We start from the raw sequence: 9,842 nt of genomic DNA on the forward strand, positions 1-9,842 counted from the left end.
GGATAGCTTCACACATTGCACATTGGTAATGTGTTTTAATTAAGATCCTCTGTAAAGGAAACTCACATTTGCTTTTTGCTGATTTTTCTTGTTTATTGGGTAAAGTGAGTTCTTCTCTCTTTGGAACAAGTAGAAGCAATAAGTTGAATTTTGTACTCCATCGATGTCCTTAACTGTTAATGTATTGGCTTATGGGTGTGTTAGAGTTATGCTTTTTTTTAGCTTACCTAGAAGGCTCTAGTGAGGTATTCAGATCAAAGCTTGTCTTAAGTGTCCATCTATCATGTAGAATGTGCCGTCTCGCTGTCTGTAAACTTTTCACATTTTCATCCTGCCTTCCAGAACAGCAAGCCTTAGCTTGAACAGCCTTATTTTTAAAATATAACAATAGACACAAAGTATTTGTGGGTAAAAAGAATTCAGTTGGAGCATGTTCAGATATAGGGCTTACCGGTATATACCGGTAGTCCCATTTTTGAGATAAGCAGGAAACAGAGTAGAACAGGTTGGGCACAGTTCCTTTTTCAGGGAAGTATTACTATAAAACGGGATTATTCTTCTTTTCAGTAATAAAAAACATTACTGTATACAGGAATTTTCATCATATTTTTAAAATAATGCCCCGAATCCGTTTATCAAATAAAAAGTGCATGAAAAATACGACATGATGTGTTTAAACTTTATTAAACCAACCTCATTGACAAAAAATTTCGGTCCTTTACTGCTGCAGACAGGAGTAAAATGAGATTTAATCGTACGACATCATGAGTATTCTTCAAACGGATGTGAATATTTCCTTATAAGTTATATTATTATTTGTTCAAAAACGGAAAATTTCATAGCTTGGTTTCGTGGAGGTGACATCTTTTGAACATGCATAGGAATTTAAACTCACGTGCAGCAGTAATCCACGACTTTTACTTTAATTTTCCCTGTTGATAAATGATACGAAAAGTATGGAATCTTATAAGGGCATTCATGCTAAAACCATCTTTGAAAAACTACGTTTTAAAATTTAATATTTCAAATAATTATTTTCATTTGTAAAAGAAGCAGTGGTATAAAAAATTATTTTTATGATGTCTTTGAAAGAAATGATATAAAATTAAACTAGAAAGAATAATTTCATGAACGAGTTATCAAGTGCTGAACATATACAATCTCACAATTTTAACACAGATTAGCTTCCGTAAGAAATTTATATCGTAGAAATATTTCATCACTCTTTTTCAGCATTTTGCAGCGATAAGTATTGTAGTTTTGAGCATACGTACACTTAGTAGACTATAAATATTTAGAGGATGTGAAAATATTCTTGCACTTAATCTTTTATTCAAAGAAAACATGAAAATAGAGAGTAAACGAGTGAAAATTCCTGTATATGGTATTTTTTTTATTACTGAAAAGAGGAATAATCCCGTTTTATAGTAATACTTCCCCGAAAAAGGAATTGTGCCCAACCTGTAGAAAGGGTGGTGATATTTGAATATTTTAAGAATCACAAGCATGATCCAAAAAAGAAAAAAAAAATTAGTAGAAAAGTTTCATAATACCCATACATTTAAGTTTTACAACATTTCTTTGTTGAATCTGAATTATTCAGATTCATTCAAATACCTCACTTCTCCTTTGGATGAGGGTGCATTGACTGGAATATTTAGAAAAATTGTTGCCAGGTTAGATTCTTCAAAATGTATTGAATAACAGAGCTTGAATTTCCAATATTGATATGAAATCATTTTCAAGAAGTATAAATTCATTTAGTTTGTGTACACCCCCCCCCCCATCCTCAGTGTAAGGATTGGGCTGTAGATACGGGGAAACAGTATAGGCACAGAGTTTCCTGAATATATGTAGTCTTTCTCTACTACCATATATGAATGCAAAAGAAAAAAATTGATATCAAACTTTAATACACTGAATACATGTATTGAAAAATTTAAAGCCATGCATTTTTATGTTGGGACCATTATAATGCGTTTATTTACATGTATCTACAAATTTACTTGTAGCCCACGTGTCAGGTAGAGAAATGTGATTCAACTGAGATTGTATCCCATATCAGACTCTTGTTTTTTCTTTTAATTGTCCATGTGTGAGATTTTTCTATGTCGAGAATATATTTAGATATATCTGATATGAAATCCAGGGAGATGGCTTTATTTATCATTGATTTCCTTAGATTAAAAAGTACATGTATATGACTGTGTAACTATACATGTATATCATATTTGTTAATATATATCTATCACATTTGTTTATATATACATCATCAATATTTATATTTATAATATTTGTTTATATCATGTTATATGTTGATAAAATTGTTGTATACTTATACATGTACTAATATATATTTTTTTATGGCCCTTTTGGTTTGGAAATGAATGCTAATAGTGCTTGCTATAAACAACGAAATGAAATGTCCCTTGCCCATAGGAATTTTGATGAAATAGTTGTTTTTATGTAAATTTTATGAGAACTTCATGTTTGAATCTTAACTAATATTTTAGGCTGATATAATGGAGGATTTGGTGCACATATTGTTTTTGATCTGTCTGTCTGTCTAGCTGTCTGTCTGTTTGTCATCAAAATTTTGAACCTTTCCCCTTAATTTTTGAATGGTTGGTGCTAAGCTTTCATATTTCCCTTGTATATTCCTTGTGACAAGACCTTTCTCTAGGTACCAACATATTTGACCTCTTGACTTCGGAGTTTGACCTACTTTTGCAAAAACTTTTGAACAGATGGAGCATATTTCACATGTGTATCTTCTGCCTAGACCTTTTTTTAGCACCAACATTTTTGACCTTTTAACCTTGACCTTTGAGTGTGACCTTCTTTTGAAAACCTTTAACCTTGGCCATAACATTTTAACGGTGGGTGTTAAGACTTTCATATATCACCTGTGTATTCCTTGTGACAATTCCTTTCTTTTTTGACCCCTTGACTTTGTCCTTGGAGTTTGACCTTCATTTAAAAAAAACTTAACCTGCCTATTATTTTTGAGGGGTTGCTGCTAGGGCTTTTGTATTTTACTTATGTATTCCTTGTGGCAAGACCTTTCCTTTGATACCATTATTTTTTGACCTCATGACATAGACCTTTAAGTATGACCTACTTTTTGAAAATCTTTAACCTTGGCCATATTTTCTGAATGGTTGGTACTAGGGCTTTTGTGTTCCACAGGTGAACAGTGTATCCCTTGTGACAAGACTTTCTTTCAGTATTAACATTTTTGAATTCTTGACCTTGGATTTTGACATACATTTGAAAAAAGTTGTTTTGAACATATTAAAAAAATTAACCTTGGCCTTGAGCTGCCATATGGGGGCATCAGTGTTTCACAAACACATATTGTTTTAATCTAGTGATTATCCTTTGCCCTGAAGAATTTTGATGTAATAGGTTTTTTTTTCATAAATTTTATGAGAACCTTATGTTTGACTTTAATTTTTGTTAATCTAGTAATTGTCTGTTCTCAATATGTCTGAAATAGACCTTTTTCATATTTACATGCTTGTCTGACTTCTTATAATTTCCTTTTTCAAAAACAAATATGTTTAGATATTGATTCCATGGTGGTTTTTTTTTTTTGTTTTTTTTTTTTTACTAGATGGTAAACAAATTATGGTTACTTTTTCATACTGTTTTCAAAGAATTTTCTGGTAAGATTACTTGAAATATATTAACATTGCTAGTTAAAATCATTTAAGTGCCGAAAATAAGGGACAATCAACGATTGAAATGTCTATTTTCTACTTTTGAAATGTTTGTTAACAATCTCTATATATTTTCCTAATATGCAAGTCTCAAAAATCTTAAGAGAGGTGGGGGTACTTTAAATTTTTACATTTCAAACTTTTTTTTTTTTTGTAATATTTCCTTACACCCTTCACAAAATTCATTGAGAAAGTAGGACTGTTTCCAAATGAGATAATGGATTTAATATTGCTACATACATCATTATTTATCATACATGTATGAGTGTTGTGACGTGTAGTGTTTGTGTTTCTGTACAACCAAGACTCTGACTCAACTATATACTAGTGTTCAGCATGCTTAATTGGATTTCTGCTTCTGATGCTGCACCTATATCTTACATGTATGCTTGGGGAACTTTGGCTAAGAAGTGTCTATAGGTGTGCATGACATTGTATTTCTAGCTTATAATTATTGGTTTCCAGACCAGACTTTTGTATTATTATATTGACATGGATGCTGCACTTACTATCATATGTATGTACTTGAATGTCCTAGGTTAAGGTGTGTTAAGGAGGGATTCTTCTCATCTTTATGGTACTTAAAAATGAATGAAATTTTCATAGATTTGAGAAGATAATATCACTAAGTTATGGTATCAGTTCGATTAAATTTGAGCATCTTATTTTGGGAGCAAGGTCAGGTCAAGGTCATTATCTTTGTCCTTGACATTAAGAATAAAAAATTACTGTTTGCCAATCATGTGATGCCTGCTTCAGTTTCAAATAATTTTTTTTCCTTTTTTTTGCATAAAAAGGAGATACCAGTTGGAGTCTATCAGATAAACTACCAAGTTGATCAGATAAATAATTTAACCAAAAAAGGTATCTGTAAACCCAAGTTTCCTCTATTTTGCATGAAATTTTAAGGGATTATTTGTTATTTTCTATGTTAAAAGTGTATTCATTTTTTCACATATATTGAAGAAGTCATATAAATATACAAAATGATACAATAACAGAAAAATTGACCATCAAGTAAGAGAGAAAAACACTTTTTATTGATTTTTCACTCAAATGTGCTTAAAGATTGGAAGCTTTCAAATTAATTAGCTTATAAGATAGAAAAATCATATTTATTTGTTATAATATTGTAAAACTTCAGTCCAAATTTTTTTTTTCATTTACTTCATAAATTTCCTTCAAGCTTTTGATTGTTTAAAACGTGATCTAAATTCGTTATCCTGTTGTTATGTTGAAAAGCAGAACAAGCCGGCAAATTCACGAAAAAATATTGTCCCTGCTAGATTTTAAACTCAGTTTTCTGTTTCTATGTAAAGTTCTACAATTGTGAAATTGAAAAAAGTAGGATCTTCCCTAACATCTCAGTCAATATGATAGTTATTTAAGAAAATATTTTTAGTCAGAAACCAGACAAGAATTCTTCCTTAGGGCCTTTTCCTTGCTTGTCTTAAGTTATTCCCAAACCAAGTATGCACATGTTGCATTAATGGAGGTTTATGATGCATGCTTTAGATGCAGCAATTGACATACTTTTTATGCTTCAGTGTCTCTGGTGATGGGCTGTATTTACATTGTTTATTCTATAGTATGAGTGGTACACAAACCAAATTTATACTCATCTGGTACATGTACATTTATGGATGCTTTGATCATGCCATGCTGTATATCAAATATTAGTACATGTATATAACCTATAAAGGATACAAGCTCTGCAGGGACTGTTATAATTATTTGTGTACTTTATAAATGTTTGTTCTTTTATTTGTTATAACCATGACAAATGGCAGCTGCTTTGAAATAGGAATGACATATATCAAAAAGTCACACAAGTCCACGAGTGCTGTGGGATAGTGTACTGTTGCTACTATAATACTACCGATTTATACAGTCAGAGTCCCATACTCATTCCCAAGAGGAGCATTGATTTCATAATTTGATCAATACAGTAACTGTTCAGTCAGATTTTTTTTTCATCAAAAATTCAGAAAATTTTATTTTACTTGCCATGAGTCCCCAGTTGTTTCAATACATACATGTGTACATTTAATTTCAAAATAAAGGGGACAATTCTGTTTATTTGTATTCCGTAGAAAAGGTAAAGCTCATATGTAGGTGAGCTTTTCTGATCAAAATTTGTCCACGGTCATTAACAAGACATTAAAGGGGATCAAAAATTTACATGGTAATTTATAGGAAAAAATCATAAGTTTACAAATCTTGTTTCTCTGCAGGGCCATGATTAATCTCATGAATATGCATGCAGACTCGGATAGTGCAGATTTAATTTAATTCATGGCCCTTGGGCTTGACATGGGAATATACAAGAAAAAAATATTTGCCAAAAGAGTAGCAGACTAGGGCCCTGATTATATAAGTCATAAAAATTAATATACAACCATCCACAGATAGTGCAGATTCAAATTTGTTAGAATCATGGTCCCAGGGAGTAGGATTGGGTCACAAAAGATGATTAGTTTTACATGTGAAATTAAATAAAAAAAAATTTTTCAAGAGTAGCAGGGCCACACTAGATTATATTGCATGTAATAATATTGCAGCATTCCATAGTTATGCAGATTCATGTTTGTTGTCAAATTATTGACCCTAAGGTTAGGATGGAGCTAAAATTGGGGATTTATATGTATACAGGAAACTGATCCTTAAAATGTCCTTCTCTCAAGAACAGCAGGACCAAACAAGGTATATTACATGTAATATTGAAGCATGGCCATGTTTGTGGATTCTAGCCCAGTCAAATCATAACCAATTGGGGTTAAGTTGAGGCTACAAAAATCTTATAGAAAGCCTATGAAGAACAGCAGAACCAAGGTAACCCTGCTGAGCATTGTGGCCTATGGGCCTGTTATTTCTTTTTTATTTGAACTAGTGTAAGTCCATTTTATGCTGCATATATATGTTTCACATGTGGATGAAGGTTAAATTTTATTCTGAAATAATTTGCAATACCTTATTGGTTATGGTAAATAGTAATTATTGTGAATTAATATCCTAGGGATTTATAAACATGTATAAAGTAAACTCTAGTAGCTTAATTGTGTCCATTGATAAGATGAAGAAATTCATTGGAGTTAAATTGAAAACATTATATAGGTATACAATTTTCAGTTTTATGTAGTACTGAATTATGTCAAAAATGTCATTTTTTCCTGTTTTTAAAAATGATTTTATTTTTATTTAATTGTTTGTGGGTATGGTTTTGTATTTTGTGAATTCACTACCAGTAATTATTCTTTTCAACTGGCAATTCTTAACAGTCTCTTTGTATGAACTTTCTGCAGTGTATAGCTTAAATTTCCTCAAATTTCCTTAAATTTTCCAGCATAACATTTTAAAAAGCATAACATTGTAGTAATTAAGCCACTAGCAGACCAGGGGAAACTGATGCTTAAAGCTCTTGCTAAGAAACACTTACATGTACATGGATTAAGGCTTTCATTATACCCACACATTAACATTTAACTTGGACATATCAGAATCCTTAGATTTGAAACAGAAAACTGCAGCATTAATCAAGAGTGAAATGGAAACTTGAAAGACTCAAGTTAAACTTAATTAAATGTAAAATTTGTAATTTTACATTTCATGTCCTTGTCAATTATTTGAACAATTATGTAACATTTCAGTTATGTCAAATGTCTATCTTTATTAAATTAAACACAGTTACTCAAGGTTTTTTAGTACAATATTACAATATTCTATGTGGATTTATGCACTAATCAATCATTTTTAACTCACCTGAGCCAAATGGCTCAAGTGAGCTTTTCTGATCGAAGGGTATGTGTTGGACATCCATCTGTCATGTGCTGTCTATAAAGTTTTCACATTTTTGACTTCTTCTCAACATCTCCTTAGCCAGTTTGAACCAAAATTGCAAAAGAGCATCCTTAGGTGAAGGCAAAAAAAAGTTTGTTCAAATGAAGGGCCATACTGTCTTTCAAGGGGAGATAATCTTTAAAAATCTTCTTTTCAGTAACCACTGGGCCAGAAAAAATGAAACTTACATGTATGTGAAGCCTTCCTACATATAGTAGATTCAGGTTTGTTCAAATCATGGCATACCCCCCCCCCCTTTAACTTTTTTCATAGGAATATATAGGAAAAAGTATTTAAAAATCTTTTAAAGCCATGATTAGTGGTCAAAAAATAAATATCGAAGCATCCTTAGTTAGTGTAGATTCAAGTTTGTTCAAATTATGCCCCTTCCCTGCCCTTACGGGAGCTGAATTTCTGCTTTTCTCTAGCTAAGTGCTTAGGTGAGTGATGTGGCCCATGGGCCTCTTGTTTCAGTGTACAACAAATCTTGTAACTGCGGTGATCAACTGAATAGTAATGTTAAAGAGATTACCATTACTTATCTATTAAAAATCATCCTCATCTGAAAATTTAAGATTGAACATAAATGTTAACCCTTGTTGTTAACCAGTTCCAAAACCTGCTCATTCCAATGTTTTGTTGAGGTATGGCATACCAGTTTGTGTTGTTATGATATTGAATTACATATGTTCTGTTATGTAGATGTAATTATGCATCGTCCAAATAAAAGTGATTGTTGATTGTACATCATTCTATTGTTTGATTATTCTCTCTATTGTCAAATTTAAAAAGGATCAAATGAAGAAATATTTAGCAGTCTACGGTTCCTTGGTTTTCTGATGATGTCAAATGAATGTCAAATACACAGTTTTTGAGATTGAGGCGGTAACAATATACTGTACAAGCAGAAATTTTAGCCAGGATTCAATTTTGGCATTTTTAGTGAGGGTGTTGAGATCATTCAAATTAAATGTCGCTAAGAATTTATTCTGTATTGAAGGTTACCGATATCTTTCTATGAACCATGAAATCGCTAAAATTACTTCTCCCTAAAATTAAATACTGATTTTAAGGAAATCTCGCTAAATTTGCGTCTCTCTAAAAATTCCACTTATACGGTATGATGTAAATTAAAATTGCCATAAAGAATATGTACTTATCTCTAGTATAGGACATGTTGCTGTATAGGTATGCAATTGATAACGAACTCATGATAAGTACATGAAAAATTGAGTTTTATTCTTATTTTTCATTCAATGACATATCAGAATATCAAAGTTGAATGTACATGTAATGCATACATCAATAAAACTGATTTTCCAACCAACTATATTATCATGGACTGAGAATGTTTAAGGAAGTTTGCTTTAATTGGTCAATATCAATGGATATTTTTCTGGTGAATATCGGACCATATTCACCACCAAAAGAGTCCATAATTGTACAATAAAAATTCTACTTTCAAAATATAATTTTTAACATTTTTTCTATTTTGTGATGTGTGCATAGGTACCTGCCTACTAACATGTGAACCTGGTTTTGTCATATCACTATTGCATATAAACACATGTATTTAGTGCAATACTGTAGATTCCTTATTATACGCGAGTACTTAGTATCGCGAAATGGCCCAATGACATCAAATCGCGAGAACAATAATTCGCGAATGGGTGATTTGTCTTGAGATTTTACATACATTAAAGCACCATAAAAATAATAGCGAGTAATTTTATTTCGCGAGCGGTGGTTCTCGCGTAATAACGCGATAATTTATTCCTCGCGTATATTTAGGAATCTACAGTAGTCAACTGCAAACCCCTAAATGAATGAGTAAAAAGACAAGCCTCTATAGTAACGTCAAATACTACAGCTCTTATGTCGAACAACAAAGGTCCCTCCTTAATATTAACTTTATACAATCATGTACATATTTTTTTTAATTTAATTAAAACTTGATTTTAATTATATAAACATTCTTAAATGACTTCAAAATGTCAATAAAAAAGTAATCTCAGATATTTAAATAAAATACTTTAAAAATACATGGTAAATAGAATACTGTACCAGCCCTTGGGCTGATATGGGGCCATTTGGGAAATCCAAATTAACTTGGATTGATTTACATTACATATTTCATGTTATTTTTCACAAAAAAAAGGAAAATATTTGAGTATATCAGCAAAGACACAAATATGCACACATATGGGAAATTATTTAATTGGACATTACTGGCAAAGTATTCTGCAATATATGATACATATATTTATGATACAGGGATTGTGA

Source organism: Saccostrea echinata, unplaced genomic scaffold (assembly GCF_033153115.1).
Source record: "Saccostrea echinata isolate AGI-Se365-2 ecotype Australia unplaced genomic scaffold, CSIRO_AGI_Sech_v1 ptg000025l, whole genome shotgun sequence".
Classification (NCBI taxonomy): Eukaryota; Metazoa; Mollusca; class Bivalvia; order Ostreida; family Ostreidae; genus Saccostrea; species Saccostrea echinata.